Consider the following 19,881-nt stretch of genomic DNA (forward strand, 5'->3'; position numbering starts at 1 on the left):
TGGATCCGCGTAGTGTTTGCTGTGTTGTTGCAGCGGCCGCTCGTGATTCCTCGTCTTTCGCTGCTGCAAGGACCTGCACCGGCGCGCCGCAGCGGTGTGCCGTCGTCATCTGCGCGGCGCGGTCATGCCGTGGCGGAGTGGCGCAGGCCGCAGAGGCAAGCCACGATCCACCGCCGCTTCGCGCCAATAGATGCCCTCTGACGAAGCGGTGTGCGGTGGCAACTGAACGGCCGCTCGCCACCCGGGGTCGGCACCTGTCGTATGCTGGAACGTGCCCGGTTGGTGGTTGGTTTCGCCGTTTTTGCGCAACCGGCGATGCGACACGACACGAGAGCAGAAGCAATGAAGCAGCTGGATAATTTCCAGGTGGTAAAATACTAGTAAAAAAGAGGAGTTAAAAAAAGAGCCTTTACTGCTGGTACAACACCGTACCGTTCCTGTACACCGATACTGCCACACTACTGTAACGGCGGCAGGTGCCGATGACTGCCACCACCTACCTACTGTACCTTTTCACGTTCACTTGAGTCAAACTATTCCAATTTTAATTAAATTTATATAAAAAAGCGCTAATAATAGTTTGTAATATAAATATTAATAATATTTTATATAATTTTAATTAAATTTGAAATTATCCACCTTCGTTTCCAAATACTTGTCACTTTTGACCACCTTATTTATTTCAAAATATTTGGCACTTACGTTTCTCGAAATATGATTTTCTATTTTACCCTCACAAGAATATTATAAGAGTGTTCTAGAAATAGTACCTTTACAAGCGTATTTTGATCATTTTATGCTTAAAATGTGAATTGCCTTGCTATTCATGTCTTGATTAAAGTTGCCAAATATTTAGAAACGGAGGTTAATATTTAACTACTTGCAAACCGAGAGTTGCGTTGGAACGGGTAGTCATCTTTCGGAAATAAATGCGCCGGGCGAAGATTCTGGCTTTGACGCTTTTGTCACGGTGATTTCTTTTTCACTTTCACCGGCACGAGCACGAGGGCCTAGAGGCGCGGCGAGCGAGGCGCCCATGAGCTGTCGACCTTATCGCTCTAGGGCATCTTGCACGAGTACTCAGGCCCACACGTCAGGAACGTCTCGACACGCCAGGACTGGCTCGGCACTTGGCAGCACGGCAAAAGCGCACAGTGGCAGACCGGACCGGCTGGGCGGTGGGTGCGGCGTGCCATTGCTGCCATGGCCCACGGGCACGGGGTGGATAGGAACAGACGACGAAAGGACGGTGATGCCTGATGCCGTTCTATTCTGAGTTGGTGGGTGGTCTCTCAGAGGAAAAGCCTCTGCGTGCGTGAGAGAGAAAGAGAGATGCCGCCGAGTCGAGGAAAAGCAAGCGGCAATGAATGGGTGGGTGGCAGCGAGGCACCAATCTCCAGAAGCGGTGGACCGGCTCGGGAATGGCAGATGCGTGGCCCCGCTTCGGGAGCCGCGGCGGGACGCCCCGCTACTGACGGGGAGGAGGCCCGCCGCCTGGTGCGCCTGGCGCCTGGGGACGGGGCCGAGCCGGGCCCGGCCCGTCGGGAGGGTGTGGCTTCCCGCCGTGTGGCGCGCAGGGGTAGCGGGGGGCGACGGCGGCTAACGGAGGCCCTGAGGGCCGTTTATTGAGGCGCGCGCGCGGGGGCGGGGGCATCAAAGAATGCCTGCCAACGGACCGGGTCCCGCGGCGCTCGGGGATCCGGGTGCGGCGTCCACGTCCTGTGGTCTTCGGTGTTGCTCTGGTAAACGACCCGAGCAGAGCAGATCTGCTGGGGGGCCAAGCGCCACAAAACGCTTCACGGACTCACGGTGCTCCAATGCCTCGGCTGCTTCTTCCTTTCGCTTGTGTTGTTTGAAAGCGAGCTACACGCTACCGGCTCCGCCACCGACCATACCCTACTCGCGCCATTGTCGCCTTCAAACAAACATGAATTACCATCTTGATCGGCCTCGAGTCAGGTTCACTACCGCATCCAGGGGCCGTCAAGCGTACAATCAATCGTGTCAATAGCAACGAATAAAATTTAGCAAACACTACTAAAAATTTATTATCTAAATTATTCATCAATAAAGAAGGTACCTTCATTGCATTGTGCCATTGTCCGATGGCTCTAAGTTGGATCTACTCCTCTGCGCGCAGCCTAGGGCACCGGCCCAGCCCATGTTACGGCCGTAACCACATGTATTAGGCTCAGCACCATGCTAGAACACTAGCAAAGCACTGCTCTCATTTCTCGCTCATTCCTAGCTCCGCCACGGCTAGTCCTAGAACATTAGCGAAACACCATGCAAATTAGCCTTTATGCATGTGCGTTCATTCTCCATGTAATGGTATAAACACATGATAATTGCCTGCTGGAGCGTTGACTAACAACTTCGTACAAACTACACTTGATACAAACCAGCACAACATCAGGAGACGGCAATCTAAATAGTTAATTTACACTTGATACAAACCAGCACAACACTCCCGTTTTCTTAATGGAATTCAGACCTTGATAGTTAATTTACATGTGTACAAATTTATTATTAATAATGGCAATCTAAATCTCGATGACACGATCATATATATTTCTAGAGAGACGAAACATGTAAAACAAGCGCTCAAACAAGATGTGTGTGTGATGATAGCCTTCTTTTTTTACGAGCCGTAAAAAATGTGAATATTTTATTAGTCCACCCAAATTATTGTGGATTTTTTTGCGTTGTGGTGAATTAAAAATTAGGTTAGTCATAGGAGTATTGCCATATGTAAGATACAAAATGCGTTCCATGCATGAATGTCCTTCATCGATTCATATCACCTACGATATGAATTATTAGATATCTTTGACTAATACATGGTGTTGGTCACACCTTAACTAAGCATTTATTACGTGTCCGGTGGTTATGATCGCACTCACTTACTCTACGAAAATTTTCTATAATACACATTATTTGGATGTCCAATTGGTCTTTTTCTCTCTAAAAATGACCCGCGACTTATTTTAGATGTAAGTTCTTACTTATGGTAAGTGTTGTTACACACAGTTTGTTCATGCACATTGGTTAATGGATTCTTTACTGCCCTAATTCTAGCTTAAGAGAAATATACTTTTGTTTTATTGTCATGTTAGATTCCACGGTCTATTTTAAGTCCAAATGGAACATATGGTGTGGAATATAGAAATGAAATAAAAACATTTTAAAATGTAGTTCACTCGGCTTGATTCGCTTAGGCCAATAGCCAACCTAAAAAGAATGACCCAACAAGATTACCCGATTATGGTTAGAGGAGATCACAAATTAGTTGGCATGTAGTGTCTTATCTAGAATTTTGTATGGAATCATATATGCATATTGTGGTTCCGGTCTTCTAGATCTCAAACCATGCCTTTGCTTAGTTGGACAATTGAACCAGCCGATGTAGACCTACTTAATTTTAAAGAGAAGACCAGAACCACAATACGGTCTAGTATGATCACGTACATATCATATATACGTTGGATATATGACCATACATAGAGTTGGTGGACATACTTAATTTTATATACCGGTACTAAGGTATAATAATATATATTTAAAAAATAGGGATGCTTTTGAAAATTTTTGCATATATCCCTTTGAAGTATCTTAGAATAAGTATATAAACATAATCAAAGTAATAAATAAGTATGTAAATATACGCACAATGGTATACTAATGATGAGAGTAGCTACACGCAAGTATAGATAAAACTCGTCCTATATAGGAAAAATCTATTCTACACGCGCTCGTAGCTACTCCCACATGTGTATCTCATGACGTAGGACGTATCTGACCCAACGAAGAGCATGTACGTGAAGTATGTGATCATACTAGAATATCTATGATGGTATATACGTTAGGTATATGATCATACATACAGTATGGGGATATACTAATTTTTATACACTAGTACTAAGGTATAATTATAATATATTTAAAAATAGGGGTGCTTTTGAAATTTTTTGTATATATATTTTTTTGAAGTATCTTAAAATTAAGTATATAAACATACTCAAAGTGATAAATAAGTATACAAATATACGCAAAATGATATACTGATGGTGAGAGTAACTACACATGAGTGTAGATAAAACTCGTCATATATATATATTCGGAAGGGACAGACCCCTCCCGAAAGGGCCAACTCTGTACGGACATGTCCCGTCACTAGCAACCGCTAATGATAGGATTAACTGACTAAGCCATGTGTTAATCAATACTTAAACTAATTGATCACACTAATTATTTCTAACACTCCCCCGTGATCAATTTGCTTCAAGTATGCTTCATGTAATCCTTGTTTTTTGCTTTTGAGAATATCCAAAATAATAGGAAAAACTTCTCCAAAAATCATGTAGGAAAAATTTGAGGAGAAACCATATTGTCTATTGATATGCCATGAAAACTCCTTAAACCTCATAGGAAAATTGAGGAGAGGATGATATAGCATATATAAAATTACTATCCCATTGCTGACACAAATGAGGTTGTAATATCATTCTCCTAAAATCCAATGGGAAAATATGAGAAAGATTAATATATCTTTGGTATCTCCTTAAAACCCCCTGTGGGAAAATCAGAGATAGATATATATCCTTTAAAAACCTTTATGAGAAATTGAAATAAAAACTCATATAGGAAAAGAGTACAATATGGGGTTTGATTAGGTCTAATTTAATAAGATTCTTCCCCTAAATCTTATAAATTTCTTAGTCGTCGCATACCTAGTCCACGTACCAATTTTTGAAAAATTGATGTTGGCAAGGACTTTGTAAACAAATCCGAGAAATTATCACAAGATTTAATTTGCAAAATGTCAATTTCTCCACTTTGTCTTAATTGGTGAGGGTAGAATAATTTTGGTGCAATATGCTTAGTTATATTGCTCTTTATATAACCTGTATCCATCTGTGCAACATAAGCGGTATTATCTTTATAGATAATAGTCGGTTGGAAGCGGTACCACATGATTGTTGGATATGGTTAATCATTCTGTGCAGCCACATGAATTCATGTGAAGCTTCATATAAAGCTATTATTTCAGAATGATTGGTGGATATAGCCACTACTGTTTGTTTGGAAGATTTCCACAATATGGCTGTTCCACCGTGCAAAAATACATAGCTTGTCTAGAATCTGGCATTATGGGGATCAGAAAAATAACCAGCATCAGTGTATCCAATCATATTCGAATTTGAATTTCTTCGAAAGAAAAGTTCAAGATCTTTTATAGCATTGAGATATTGAAAGATATTCTTAACTCCCGTCCAATGATGTTTGGTAGGAGCATCACTATGTCTAGCCAGTAAATTCACTGCAAAAGCGATATCCAGCCGGGTGCTGTTTGCAAGATACATTAACGCTCCAATGGTACTAAGATAGGGAACCTCAGATCCTAATGATTCCTCTCCATCATCCCATGGTCTAAATTGATCCTTCTTCATATCAAGTGATCGTACAACCATAGGAGTTCTTTGATGGATATGATTTGTCCATATTGAATTTCTCCAATATCTTCTTGATATAAGCGGTTTGATGTACAAAAATTTCCGTAGGAAGGTGTTCAAGTTAGATGATTCCGTGCTTCATGTATATCTTTCATCTTGAATTCCATTGTTAGATGATTCCGTGCTTCATGTATATCTTGTATGTGACCAATGATATTAAGATCGTCAACATACACAAAAATAATACAAAATTCCGTATCGGACTTCTTAATGAACACACATGGTGAACCATCACTACTAGTGTACCCCTTCTTGAGAAGGAATTCACTGAGTCGATTGTACCACATTCAACCCGATTGTTTTAAGCCATAAAGTGACTTCTTCAATTTTACACAATACATGTTGCAATTTACGTTCGGATTCGGTATGGGAATTCCTTCCGGAACCTTCATATATATATATATATATATGTATATATATATATCAAAATCCAGTGACCCATACAAATATGCTGTCAATACATCCATCAACTGCATAGATAGATGCTTTTGTACTGCCGACGAAATTAAATATCGGAATGTGATTCCACTCATAACTGGAGAATAAGTCTCTTTAAAATCAATGTCGGGCCTCAGCGTGAACCCTTCTGCTACCAGTCTTGTTTTATATCTCACCACTTCATTGTTCTCATTCCTCTTTCGAACAAAAATCCATTTGTATCCCACAAGGAAGATACTTGGAGGTATAGACATCACAGACGTGAATACTTCCCTCTTACTAAGCGAGGCTATTTCCGATTGAATTGCTTCTTCTCACTTTGCCCATTCCTAGCATTTTCTACACTCTACCATGGTCTTTGGATCTGGATCATTGAGAAGATTGTTTCCAATTTATTTGGAAAAATATGTGTTGACAATAGTAGTTTTTCTATCAAATATTTCTCCAAAATTAATATAATTTATTGAAATCTCTTGCACCCTTGATGATTCCTCGTTATTTCCCCTTACGATAGAATCTAGGTACTCTGATGTCCTAGCCTCAGTATTTAGGTGCACCTGAAAGTGCATCTAGGCCCCTAGTGGGTTTTGGTGAACAGAATGACACCGCGATTAAACAACTAATGATCTTGGTGAGTATATGAGCATGAGTTGATCGGTATATCAATAGAATATTTATGATGAAATATATTGAAAGTAAAGATAAAAGGCTCATATAACAAGACGTGCGATTAAGCTATGATTAAAGTGACAATATTGACGAGCAACGATTACTATATGGATTGAGTTACATGTTGATGATAACTATTTATTCTCGTATCCAAATGAAGCTTGTTGACAAAGTCATAGCACTAGAAGGGAATCTCTTGTGAAGCAATCTATCAATAGAAGATAAGTTGCAAAGAATTGTGAAGAATGGATTTTATTGATGATTTAATTATGATACAAACCTATATGGAACACTATGTGATGCAAGGATGAAGAGTTGGAATTCGGGATAGTGTTTCGAGGGACTAAGTTTGGTGAAGGGCAATTGGTTTGCGCCAAGGTACCAACGCTAGGGTGAAGAAACTTTCTTTGAATTAAACTTGAAGAATCTTGATCATGCAGAGTGTTCGTATTAGCAATTATCAATTCTTCTAGAATCTTATTGTAAAGATGGTGGTTTGAACAAGAAGTGGATTTTATTCAAAGATAATGGTTCGAGTCACTAGCTCAAGAAAGTTGTGCTCAAGTTATAGAAACCAAGTTAGATGCACTCCTCAGATTGAGAATGATCAAAGCATGACATGGTACACTTTTGAGAAACTCAAATGGTTGAAATATAATCTATCTTTGATCTTGAGTATAGGTGTGCCGTACTATCAAGAGGGATGCATCACATTATATTTTAGTTTAGTCTTAGTGCTCAGGGATGCATCACATTGTGTTTTGGTTTAGTCTCAGTGCTCAAGTAATCCAAGTGAGTTGAGAGAGACACAAAAGCCTCAAGTGCACATTAAGTGGAATTAATGGGGGCAACTCGGAAGTTCCGGGTTTCCCTAAATCAGAAGTTCAGAGTTTTGCTTACGTGGCACTAACGGATAGTAGGTTTGAAAATCCGGATGTTTCAGGTATTAGAATCCGGAAGTTCCGGGTTCTAACTGTCAGATAACGGCTAGTTTTTTTGCACCCAGCTATTTATACCCTTAAGCCCTCTCCTTGGTGGGCTGCTGTTCTAAGCATTTTTCTGCTGCTTGCTAGTCATTCTAAGAAAGCTTGGTAGCCTTGTTGAGCTCTCCCTAACCTCTCTTTATGAGATTGTGTGATTCTTGTAATATCTTTGAGTTGGGTTTAAGAGAGTGAAATCTTGAGAGCACTAGAGAGCACAACAAACCTTGAGCACTTGAGTTTGGCTGAAATCGTGTGTTTTCACATTTGTTACTCTTGGAGCTTTGGCTCCTAGACGGCTAGGTGTTGTCCGGCGAGCACCCAATTGTGTGGGCAATCGTGGAAAGTTTGTAAGGGTCGGTTTCCACCTCCGCAAGGGAAGGAAATCAAGATAGTGGAAGGCCAAGGTGTGCTTGTGTAGCACCTTGGCGGGGAGGCTTCGCGGCGCTCCTCAATGGAGAGTAGGATTCACTGAGCTTGTGTAGCACATACGGTGAATCAGAACCTTCAGTAAAAATCCTTGTGTCAATTGTGTTCGATTTTATCTCGTAGATTTGAGAAGCTCTCCATAGAACACTTGTGTTCTTGGAGAGATTGTTATTTTTTAATTTTAGGGATTGTGTGGACCTACTCCAGAAACTCCACTTAGCCTACTTTACATCTGGGGTTTGAACTTATAACTATTTACTCGCACTAGATTTATTGTCTTCACTCTGCTCTATGTGAACCCAGAAGTTCCGATTCGTAGAACTCGAAAGTTCTGAGTTCATCTACTGTCCTGCTTAAATTTGGAAGTCCGGATTTGCTAACCCGGAAGTTCCGGGTTTGGTAGGCAGTGAATTTTATCCGCTGCTTTAGATTGAAAATTTTAGGTGCGCCTATTCATCCCCCATATAGGCGACATCACGGTCCTTTCAGCACCGCTGAGCTAGGTTGTGGATGTTGCCCATCCACCGGACTTGAACTATCCAATAGTGTCCATCAACATGAGATTGACCTAAATTTACTGTTTCTAAAGATTTATTCTTCTGTTTCCACAATTGCTTGCAAGAAGCTTTTTCCTGCACTGTAGCCATACTCCTCCCCCTCTTTTTCTGTTTTGGAGGTTGAGTGGTTTTCTGTGGTGTTTCCACTCTTTCTGGTACATTGCGAGCAGGATGTAAAGATTTAGTGACACCTTTATAATCAGTAAATGCATCAGGCAGATTATTTGCAATATGATGCAAATCTATAATTTTCTGAACTTGAAATTGAGTTTCTTGAGTATGTGGATCAGAGGCCGGAATGCCTTGCACATTCCATTCGATTTCCTAGCACACATTTGGTTCTTTGTTTCTCCCCCTAATGCCAGGAAATGGTCCTTATCAAAAATACAATCAGCGTACCGAGCCGTGAATAAATCCCCTGTCAGGGGTTCGAGATATTTTATGATCGATGGAGATTGATATCCCACATAGATCCCCATTCTCCTGTGATGGCCTATGGATGTACGCTGCGGTGGTGATATTGGTACGTACGTAGCGCAACCGAACTTATGCAGATGGGAAATACTTGGTGGATTTCGACGCACTAATTCTAAGGAGGAATTAGTATGATAAGCAGTTGGACACAATTGAATCAGATCAGCAGCGTGTAAAACTCCATGACCCCAACACATGGTTGGTAACTTGCAATTCATCAACATTGGTCTTGCAATAAGATTTATCCTCTTTATAAGTGATTCTATTAAATCATTTTGAGTATGGAACTAAGTGCTGAATCTGAACACCTAATGCCATGCAATAATCGTTAAAGACTTTTGAAGTAAATTCAGCAGCGCTATCCATGCGAATGGATTGAATCCGATGTTCGGGATAATTTTCTTGTAACTTGATAATTTGAGAAATCATCTTAGCAAATGCATGGTTTCCTGTCGATAAAAGACACACATGGGATCATCGTGTAGGTATGTCGATGAGAACCATGAAATACCTGAATGGTCCAGATAATGGTTGAATGGGACCATATATATCACCTTGAATGCATTCAAGAAATTTAAGTGGTTCATTTTTAACTTTAAGATATGATGGTCTTAAAATTAACTTTCCTTCTGCACATGCAGTCCACATAAAGTATGAGGATTGAGGGAATTTAGCCTTTTGTAAATTATGATCAATTGAATTACTAATAATTTTCCACATCATCCCTACAATAGGATGACCAAGGGGATCATACCATGTTTGAAATATGTTAACATTTTAGAAAATTACCTTATATGCAACATGCTTTACGGGTTTGATGTATGTATAGTACAATCCACATGGGAAACAAGGAATTTTTTCAACAATTTGTTTGCCATATCAAGTGTCTTTAGTAAAAACAAGATATTCTTCTTTATTCTCTTCATGTGTTTCAACATGAAACCCATTTTTTCGGATATCTCTATAACTTACTAGGGTACGAATTGAATCAGAATATAATAAAGCTTCCTTGATTATAATCTGTGTACCCATAGGAAGTGTGATAATAGCACGACCAACATCTACTATCATCGTATCGCGTCCAGCAATTGTTAAAATATTTCCTTCTCTTTTGGTAAGAGTATGAAATGTTTTGTTTTCCTAACTATAGTATTTGTGGTGCAACTATCCACTAGGCATATTTTTTCCTCCATTGAATTGACTCCCGTCCAAACTTCGGTTGGTGGAGGCCAAGGGGCCTCCCTTTGTTCTTTTTCCTCGGTGAGATCCAAACCGGTGAGAGTTTCGTGCGAGCGAAAAACGCCGATAACGTGTTTAGAATCAATGAAACGGAATGTAATGATTCTTTTGTTAATGATGAATGAACAGTGATTATATATATATAGATGCTCAAGGGGCACCGTCACGCCTGTTCGGAAGGGACAGACCCCTTCCAAAAGGGCCAACTCTGTATGGATGCATCACGTCATTAACAACCGCTAATGATGGGATTAACTGACTAAGCCACATGTTAATCACATGCTTAAACTAATTGATCACACACTAATTATTTCTAACAATGGCAACAAAGACCCGAGCATTTTACGAGCCAGGCCGACTTTTGTCAGCCTTGTTTGGCTATAAATTCTCACGCCAGATACTGAAGTTAAATGCCTATGCTAAATATAGAGTATTGTCGGTTTCGGAAATAGCCGACAACTAAACCTACTCGAAGTGTATATCGCGCGTCGTGATTGGATGTGGCCTAGCACACAATGACTCAAGATTTATACTGGTTCAGGCAATCGTGCCCTACGTTCAGTCGTGGTCAGTCGGTTGTATTGCTTGAGCCCAGGTGCTCGTGAGAGTTTGGGGAGTTACAAGCTTGCAAGTGGATGATGTGTTCTAGGTTTCTTGTGTCTTGAGCGATGATGTTCGATGATCGGATCGAGCGGTTGATGATTTTTCTAGGCGGATGACCCTCCCTTTTATAGTCCAAGGGGTGTCAGCCATTACAGGGGAACTAAAGGTAGAAAGAGTGAGGTAGAAAGGGAGAGTGTTCCATGCTTCACCGGTTGGGGTCGTCAACTTTGCCGGTCGAGGTCACCAAGTCTGTCAATCGGGGTCTTCCAATGACCACTGTACAAGTCCTGCATCGTGGGTGGCCGTCTTATCTTGTGACTATGCGTCATGCTCCATCGTTCGGGGGGCGAGCGTGCGACGATAAGTGCGGTACGGTAGTCACCTCTGTCCCTGGCGCTATGCCCCGTCACTCCGTCGTGATGGAGGCTTGTCCGTCGCGTCGGAATGACGTTGCGTCCTGCCCTTCGCGAGGACGGGCATGTGAAATGATGTCCTCCTGCAGCGGCACTAAGAGGGACTATAACCCCCGTGGGGGGAGTGGTTGGCCCTGTACGGTAGTTGACCCTGGTGCGTCCATCCTTATCCTCAACACCCGCCCTCGGGGATGGTCAGTATGCGAGGTCCGGCCGGTCCCCGACCTCGTTAGTCCGGGAAAGTGACACGTGTGTGGCGGGGTTCGATCGGCATCTTAGGTCGGGACCGTAGTACGGACCCAGCTCTTGGTCATCCCCTCGGTTGGGGACGCGGGTCGAGGCTCCAGCCGGCCAGTCAGGACCGTGGGCCTGGATGTCTTGGAGAAGGTCATGGCTCAGGAGGGCGCCTGTTTGACCCACGCATGGTCTTAGGCCATCCAGAATGCCAGCAGGAAGTGGGGCGGGTCCCCGGGTCTCTAGACCCATCAGAGGCCCTCGAGCGGTTTTGCAATTTGTCACCGTGCCGTGCTTTTGCTCAGAGTGAGAGGTCGCATTGCTCTGCCTCAGCCATAGAGAGACACCGTGTAGGAGAGGCTCCTCCCTGTGACCGCGAGTCAATCGGGGTTGCCTTGATCTGACCATGCAATAAGTGTGCCGCAGTGGTACCAGTTGCCTGCTTTTTGGTGCGGAACAACGAGGCCTGCCCAATCCATCACGTCGGCCTGCCGCAGAGGGGCTCCTCCCTGTTTCCCCCGTGAGGATTTCCATCCTTTTGAGGTAGAGCCACGCTTCATGAGGTGAAGCTGGCTTTCGGAACAGAGGATGCCCGAGCGGCTAGAAATGGACCTTTTTTGAACCCATCATGAACCTGAGTTGTGGGTGAGCCTTGTCTTGTATAATGCAGTTGCTCTCAGCTCTTGTGCATCCAGCCGATGGAGATGGTGGTTCCTCCAGCATCTGGTGCTAGAAGAACGCTTGTGAGCGGCAAGGGATAGCGTGCGGGCAACACCGTGCGCCCGGGCTTCTCCCAAGCTTTGTCCTCCGAGTGCTTGGCTCAGACGATCGAGGGGAGCAGGTGCTCAGGTAGGGCACCGTCTCCGTCGGGTAGTCGGCGCGGCTTCCCCAGGCACCTTGGGCGACCATGGGGGAGGTGCCGACTCTCGGCGGAGGATGTGTCAGTGTTTCCACTGGTCGGGTCCGGGTACGGGGAGGAACTCCTCGTCCCTTCCTGGTGCGGGGTGTGCCTGCGGGAGCTGCTCGGGAGATAGAGCTCCTCGCTAGCGCGTGAGATGTGAGGGAGTTCAGTCAACGGTGGCGGCAAATGTACGGCTCGCCGGTGTCCCCTGCCAAGGTGCCCTTGAGGAATGGGGTGCAAGATGAAGCCTTACGAGGAAGCTGCTCCTCCCAGTCTTCTCGCACTTGAAGCAGCCCTCCTCAAGGCTTCAAACGTTACCACCCTTGTGGTGGTAACAGGTTCTTGTACTTTGTAGCGGCCATGGGCTGACTGTATTTTGTAACACTTACTTGCCAGGAATAAAGCGCATTTATTCTGGAGTGCTTTGTATCTGCTGCGCCCGACCGCAAGTCCAGTCGGGGGCTAGAAGTTTGTCATTTTTTTCGAGTAGGAATACAGTACCCCGACTTGCCGCGGCCTTTGTCATAAAGGAAGGTGGTCGGTCGAGGGCACGGCATGCATGCACGTGTAGAGTTGACCCCGTCCGCGGTCTCCGCGACCGGAGGGGTTGAGCTAGCGTCACTTGCCTCGATGGCTCATGTGACGAGCTCAGTGAGCTCCTAATAGTGTGCCCGAGCAAAATTTTGGGCGTCCAAGTGGAATCCGGGTCCGTCGTTTGTGACGGGTCAGCATAGCCCACAGGTGGCATTCCACTACTCCGTGACCCACCTCCTGGCAGATGCCAGAGTCGTCCGACCGACTCAGGTGGCCCGCTGGCCTCTCCTTAATGGAGATTTTGTGGGCATAGCTCGAGATCCGGATCGGACGAGAAGGTCGAGATGACCCGAATTGTTGCCTGAGCAGGTCGGGCGAGGGCCGTTGGGGCTCATCTGCATTTTCTCCCCCAGCTCCGTTTGATGCGAGGCTTGATGCGAGGCGGCCTCGAGTCCTCCGTGGATCGGCTTTCGAACCTCGGTCGGTCGGGTTCCCAAGTTGGGACCTATCGGTGTGCGCCCTTTCAGGTCCCAGGATGTTACGAAAACCAAATGATTAAATGCGAATATCCAATGTGGACGTGGCTTATTGAAGCTTACCTTGGAAGTCAGAGCGTCGGTGCAGTTTTTCGAGGATGCGTGCCAGAGGTGATCCTGCCACGTCACAGGAGGCGATGGGGTGCTTTGTTCTCCACGATTCCCGAGATCGGCGGGAGTAACTGCGCCTGCTGCCTTTCCCTGTTTTGATTTAATCTGAATTGGAGGGGGGAGAATTCGTACCTTTTCCTCTCCCTACGGAGGTCGAGGGGCCGTGCGCTGCGTGGTGTCGGGGACTCGTTATAAGGCTTCTCCATCCCGGCCAAACGCTCTCACCAGCGAAAGTTACCTTTTACGTTCAGAAGAGAGGGAGAGGTTCTTCTGTCTTCCTTGCCCTTTTTGCGAGATGGTGGGAGAGAAGTGCTCGGCGGACGAGGGCTCCAGTGCCTCGCCTCGGGGCTGCCGCGCCTCCGGGAGATACTGCACCATCAGGGGTAAGCTTTTTTACCCTGTCACTGTGCTCTTGGCCGTGATTGGTGATGTTTGGCTCCGCGTTTGTGCAGAGCCATCTCCACGGGTCCTCGGGACTTCATCGCCGCACGCGGAGCAGTTGGAGAACCCACCACGACCGCGGCGTCGATGTTGCCGGGGTCGTTCTCTTCCTCTAAGTCCGACTCAGATCAGCGTAGGGAGATACGAAACCTTGTGCGCGAGGCGTCCGAGGCAGGGGCTGGTATTCGGATGTGATGTGGGAGATCGATAGGCTGGAGTCCGATCTCGCCGCCGTCCAGGCCGTCCTTCGCGCTTCGGAGGAGGAGACGGCGTCAGCCCTGGCCGAGGACGCATGACGCCCGCGCCCGGGCAGCAGGTGTGTCCCGTATGCCGAGGGCTTCCCTGTGTTTTTGTTTCCGAAGTGGTTGTAGCGTCCTCAACCCTCCGTGTTTTAGGTTTGGTGGAGGAGGTGGCCGCCTCTCGTCTCGAGGCGGATGAACCCGTGTTGAGTCTATGATATGAACCCAGATGAGCAGGTTCCACCATAAGTAACCTTACCAGCTGAAGCTACGCTCAGTTCGCGGAACCGGTGTACTTTGTGCTTCATCGGGCCCCCTCGCTCGGCCCTGCTGCTGCTCAGATGCAGACGACATGCGTCCGTTGCCGTGCTTATCTGATTCAAGTTAGCTACTAAATATTTCTATTATTGATAATTATAATATAGCATTTATTATTCTTAAGAAAAACTGTACATACTTATGCCCCTAACCAGCAGGTTAGATAACATAGTAATGAAAGAAAACACCAACACATCATTTGAACATTGTACAATAAATTTTGAGTTACCAATAAACTTTTTTCTTATACGCATAAGAAGTAAAACATATGTGATAGACTTTCCCTTAATGTATTTAGTCAACTTGGAAAGAAAAAAGAACACTTAAAGCTAATTTAGGCATGGTGCAGTGGTCTGTCTATGATAGCCACCTGAGTAGCTGAGTTGTAGTGATCTTAATTGCTTCTTTTTAGCTTGTTTTTCCATAAGGCACTGTTGTTGCTGTCAACGCAAATGCATCTGATTATTCTACAAACAAAATAAAGAAAAGTGTTACAAGAAAAAGTTAAGGTCAGTAACATCCTATTTTTTTAGTTTTGGTCGATTTGTAATAGAAATAGAACTTAAACTTATATATATGTATTTTTAGGTCTTGCCCATCTTCTAGCAAAAAAACTGCCAGGAAGCTATTAACTGGCAAAGGTGGTGGCGGCGGAGATGATAATGGTAATAACAGTGCAGATGCCTATACTGAAACTAGGTAATTTTTTGCATCATCTTTATTCATTGGTTCGCACAGATATTCTAATGTTTAGGACAAGATCTGAGTAACAAGTCCTTTGCATATTCTAATTATATAGCACCAAGTGACATGATTATTCATATATATTTTTTAGCTTTACAACCCAAGCAAGGATGTATAGCCAGAAGGGGAGGTCTTATCCAGTTTGGCCATAGCAGTTGTGGCTAACCTTTTTTGGGTTTGATCATCCGCTGAAGATCGCATCCATTTTACCTGTACCGGTTGCAATAAGCTTTTTATGTGTCTGGTCGTCTGCTGGTTAAAGTCCGACGATATTAAAATACTAGACTGCTACATGCTTTTGTTAAGCTCATGGCTGTAAATAATTTGATTCACTATTCTCCTCATTTGGATCAGTATAACTAAATTGTTTGGTAGCTACGAATTCGGGTCATGTTATATAAACATGTAATGTATGGCTATACAGAACATTGAGGGCTCTATTGCTGTAATTTAAGGATATGCTGTTATTTCGTTACAAATATTTTATACATTATATTAGAGTCACGATAGAGATGTTCTAGTCATGTTCGTGACCGATGAGGACGAGCGCAATGAGATATGGTGTTTAGCCACCTGTCGTTTCCCCCTTTCTTTATTTTATTTTTCATCAAGTTTTCATCTACAGTATTTATTTATGGAGTACAGGATAAGATGCTCAATCACGATGACCGTTTGACACAGCATAATCGGATGTATTCTGTGAGTTCAAACTAGCAGATATAACTAAATAGAGTTCTTGCGAGGCTCTAAGATTCAGGGACTATGCAATTTTCTATATTGAGGCGCAACACAGAGATATATGTAAAAAGAAGAGACTTGTGAAAAGATTATCTAATGAATAAAGAATGCATGTTTCCTATTTTATTGTATTACCGTGTGATTTGTGATTTATTTATTTGTATATAATCGTATACTGGCACGCCCGCAAATATAATGTCATGCGCAAATAAATTTTAAGTATTTTCTCATGAAAACAGGCCTAAAGTCAGCATCCAAGTCCATGTAGTAACTCTATTAGGCCTGCGATTTTGGGCCCAAGTTAGGCAGGACTCGGCCTCGGGCAACCAATTACTTTTAGCATGAAAATAATAAGATTTAGTGTTTAGGGTCGGGCTCATTTTCAGGGCAACTAAACCAATGCCAAGCCAGACACTAAATGAGAACAGGACCGGACTAGTGCTGAAATTTGCTACCCGCCACAAATCCAGGCTGAGTACGGGTCACTTTCTTTATATGAAACACGACCCGACTTGTCGGTGCTTTGAACCACGGGCAAGTTAGTTTACACCACGCTTTCCAAGCTTGATGACTAGTGCTCAAATGTAAGGGTTTATACTGATTCAGATGGATGCCCTACATCCAGGTTGAGATCGAGTTCGTGTTCCTTAACTTCAAGTGGTCAGGATCTTTCATAGCATCTCTAATAGAAGTCCAAAGTTAAATCCTATCTTGAAATATAGAGTTTAAGAGAAAAAAATAGCTTCCAACAGGAGTCCTATTTTATAAAAAAATTGGCAAATCAATTTACGACTCAGTCTCCTGGGTCCTAGATATAGGACTCAATTGGTTGGGTCCTATCTCTTTTTTGCCACGAAATCTAACTGACAGATACTTCTTTCCCCAATGCTTCCGCTCCAATCTTTCCCCAATTAGTTGTAAATGATATGATTTAAGACCCCGCTGTTGGAGTATAAGCTTTTTTTTAGATTCTAAACACATCAAATATGTTTCTAGTATAAATTATAGTATCTAAATATAGAACTTATAGTTGGAGATGCTCTAGATGCGTTGCTTGCCAGCTCGATAGCATAAGCTTAGCTCCCCTTGTATAGGCTTGGGGCTGGCTACAACGAGAGAGAAGGGATCCCACGGCCCTGGTGGTTTGAGCTCCTCGAGAGATCGGTCAGGGTCATTTGAATGGTCGGACGGGGGACCTCTAGATCACCGTGCCCCGTCTCGTTTGCGGTCCTGTAGCGTATCTCGTCTCGGTACCCTGCACTGTGTAGGGTGGTTAGCACAGCCCTGGTCGTGACCGCGGTCTCGTCCGTCAACTTCCATAGCAGGGGGCTGCGTGTGGTGACAGTGTTTGTGGTACAGGGCGTCCTATCGGACGTCCGGACATGATTGATCATGGTATGATTTAGGCACGGTTAGCTAATCGTGTTATGCTGCGCCACCCTGCGACTATGCACGGCACTGAGCGTACCTTCGTTTTCTAAGATCTAAAGTTTAGACTCGTCACGTTAAAAAGAATCTTATCATTTAGAAGTATTAAATAAAGTCTAATTACAAAACTAATCACAAAACCTCAGAGCTAATTCGCGAGATGAATCTAATGAGATATATCAGTTCATGATTAGCGGATGATTACTGTAGTATCACCGTAGCAAATTATGGATTAATTAGGCTCATTAAATTTGTCTCGCGAATTAACACTCATATGTGTAAAAGATTTTGTAATTAGACTTTATTTAATATTTCTAAATGATAAGATTCTCTTTGATGTGACGGGTCTAAACTTTACACCCTGAGCGCGTGGCTGTGCCTGGTTGTGCCGTGCCAGCGTGATGGTACGGTCGGCCCGTGCGTGCCGTGCCAACTCGAGCCCTATGCCGGCGGCAGGTTAGGCCGGTTGTAGCAGGGGCGGCGATGGGGAGGTGTTCAAAGTTTTTTTTTGCAGGACGCTATCTTACGGTTTCTTATGCTCTGATATTTCTAACTACCTTTTCAACTTGGTTTATGCAAATAAATATAATTTTGCAAGAGCTACAGTAATTATTTATAACTAATTCTGTCTCTTTTTGTATCTGAATGATGGATCGGTTTAACCTATATAAATGTCTAAGAATCAGCGAACTCTCAAGCACGAAAATTATTACGCGGCGCTTGGGGAAACCAATCCAACATAAGGTATAGCTAAGGGCCTGTTTAAGATCAGGGGACTAAGGATTAGTTTCCGTCACATCAGATATTTAGACACTAATTAGAAGTATTAAATATAGAGTAATTATAAAATCAATTGTATAAATAGAAATTAATTCACGAGATGAATCCATTAAGCCTAATTAGTTCATGATTTGACTATATTGTGCTATAGTAAATATATGCTAATGATAGATTAATTATGCTTAATAGATTCATCTCGCGAATGAGTTTTTATTTATGTAATTGGTTCTGTAATTAGCCTTTGTTTAATACTCCTAGTTCCAAATATCGGATAAGACGAGACTAAACTTTAGCGGTGGATCAAACAGGTCCTGACTTGGGGTAAATTTAGGTTCCGGTATATGGATTTATTATTTTATTTTATTTTGATTGGTCTCCTTATTTAATTCAATTCAAGACATCTATACGTTGCTAATTTCAACACAGTAGAAAGAACACATATTTTTCATCAGTACTTCCTCTTTGATAGGGATACGCATATCGCGTAATCGGACTAGTTAATAGTTTAGATGCCTAGGTGATAAATTCCAACAAGTTTACAGATCATTGGTGCACCATACTCTTATAAAAAAACAAGAACCTAATGTAGCTCTTAATTACTTCCTCCATCCATTTTTGTAAGGTATAGTATAATAGGGCACGGTCTTTCAAATAATATTTTGACCATTTATTTATCATATATTATATTATTTATGGTTATAAACTTATAAATATGGTAAAGGATATTTAATTACGAATCCAATCATATAAAGTTTATATTATAAGAATGAAAAATTAATAGTCAAATTATTGGTCAAAGATTAAAAAATTGAATCTTAATATGCGTACGAGCCTTGTATGGGCCTTATAAAAATAGATGGAGGGAGTAGCTTCTTATCCGCCTCCTGCACTTGCAACAACCGTACAAATAGCAGCGCGCTAATGAGCAGCTGACCGTCGGCCTTGCACGATCCTCTCACCCCCACCTTGACGTGTGCTCTTGCATTGCAAACTTGTTTCGTTTTCATGGCAATTACAGCCATAATTAAGGATGTAAGTGGGTATCCAATAGTATTTTTTATCAACTAATTAATTATGATAGCATATCAGTCTGGTTAATTTCTCCTCCTAAATTATTTACACATAATGTTATTCTGGTTTATTTTATCAATATTTTGGTAGACCTAATAATCCAAAATATATATATAACTTACATCCATAGCCACAACCATACGATGCAACGAGAAAAGCTTGCTTCGGCAAGGAGGTGCTCCTGTATGTGTTGGTGAATGCATGAGCCCATATTGCTGTTTCGAGAATGGTAAGAGTTATAAAGAATAAATCTATATAGCTTCGTAATGTATTGAAGTCCGTCTACTTAAACCTGCTAAATTACAAAATTGGATAATGAACATCCGAAACTATAAATATTAAATAACCTTTTAGGTGGTTTTGCATAGCAGTTTTGCTGATGACACCTGCTGACATGGAAATATTTGCATACGTGATATGTTGACATGGATAAAATTGTTCACATATCATGATAAATCACTCCGGACCCACACATTGATATCTTCCCATTT

The sequence above is a fragment of the Panicum hallii genome, chromosome 3 (genome assembly GCF_002211085.1).
Source record: "Panicum hallii strain FIL2 chromosome 3, PHallii_v3.1, whole genome shotgun sequence".
In the NCBI taxonomy this organism is placed as follows: domain Eukaryota; kingdom Viridiplantae; phylum Streptophyta; class Magnoliopsida; order Poales; family Poaceae; genus Panicum; species Panicum hallii.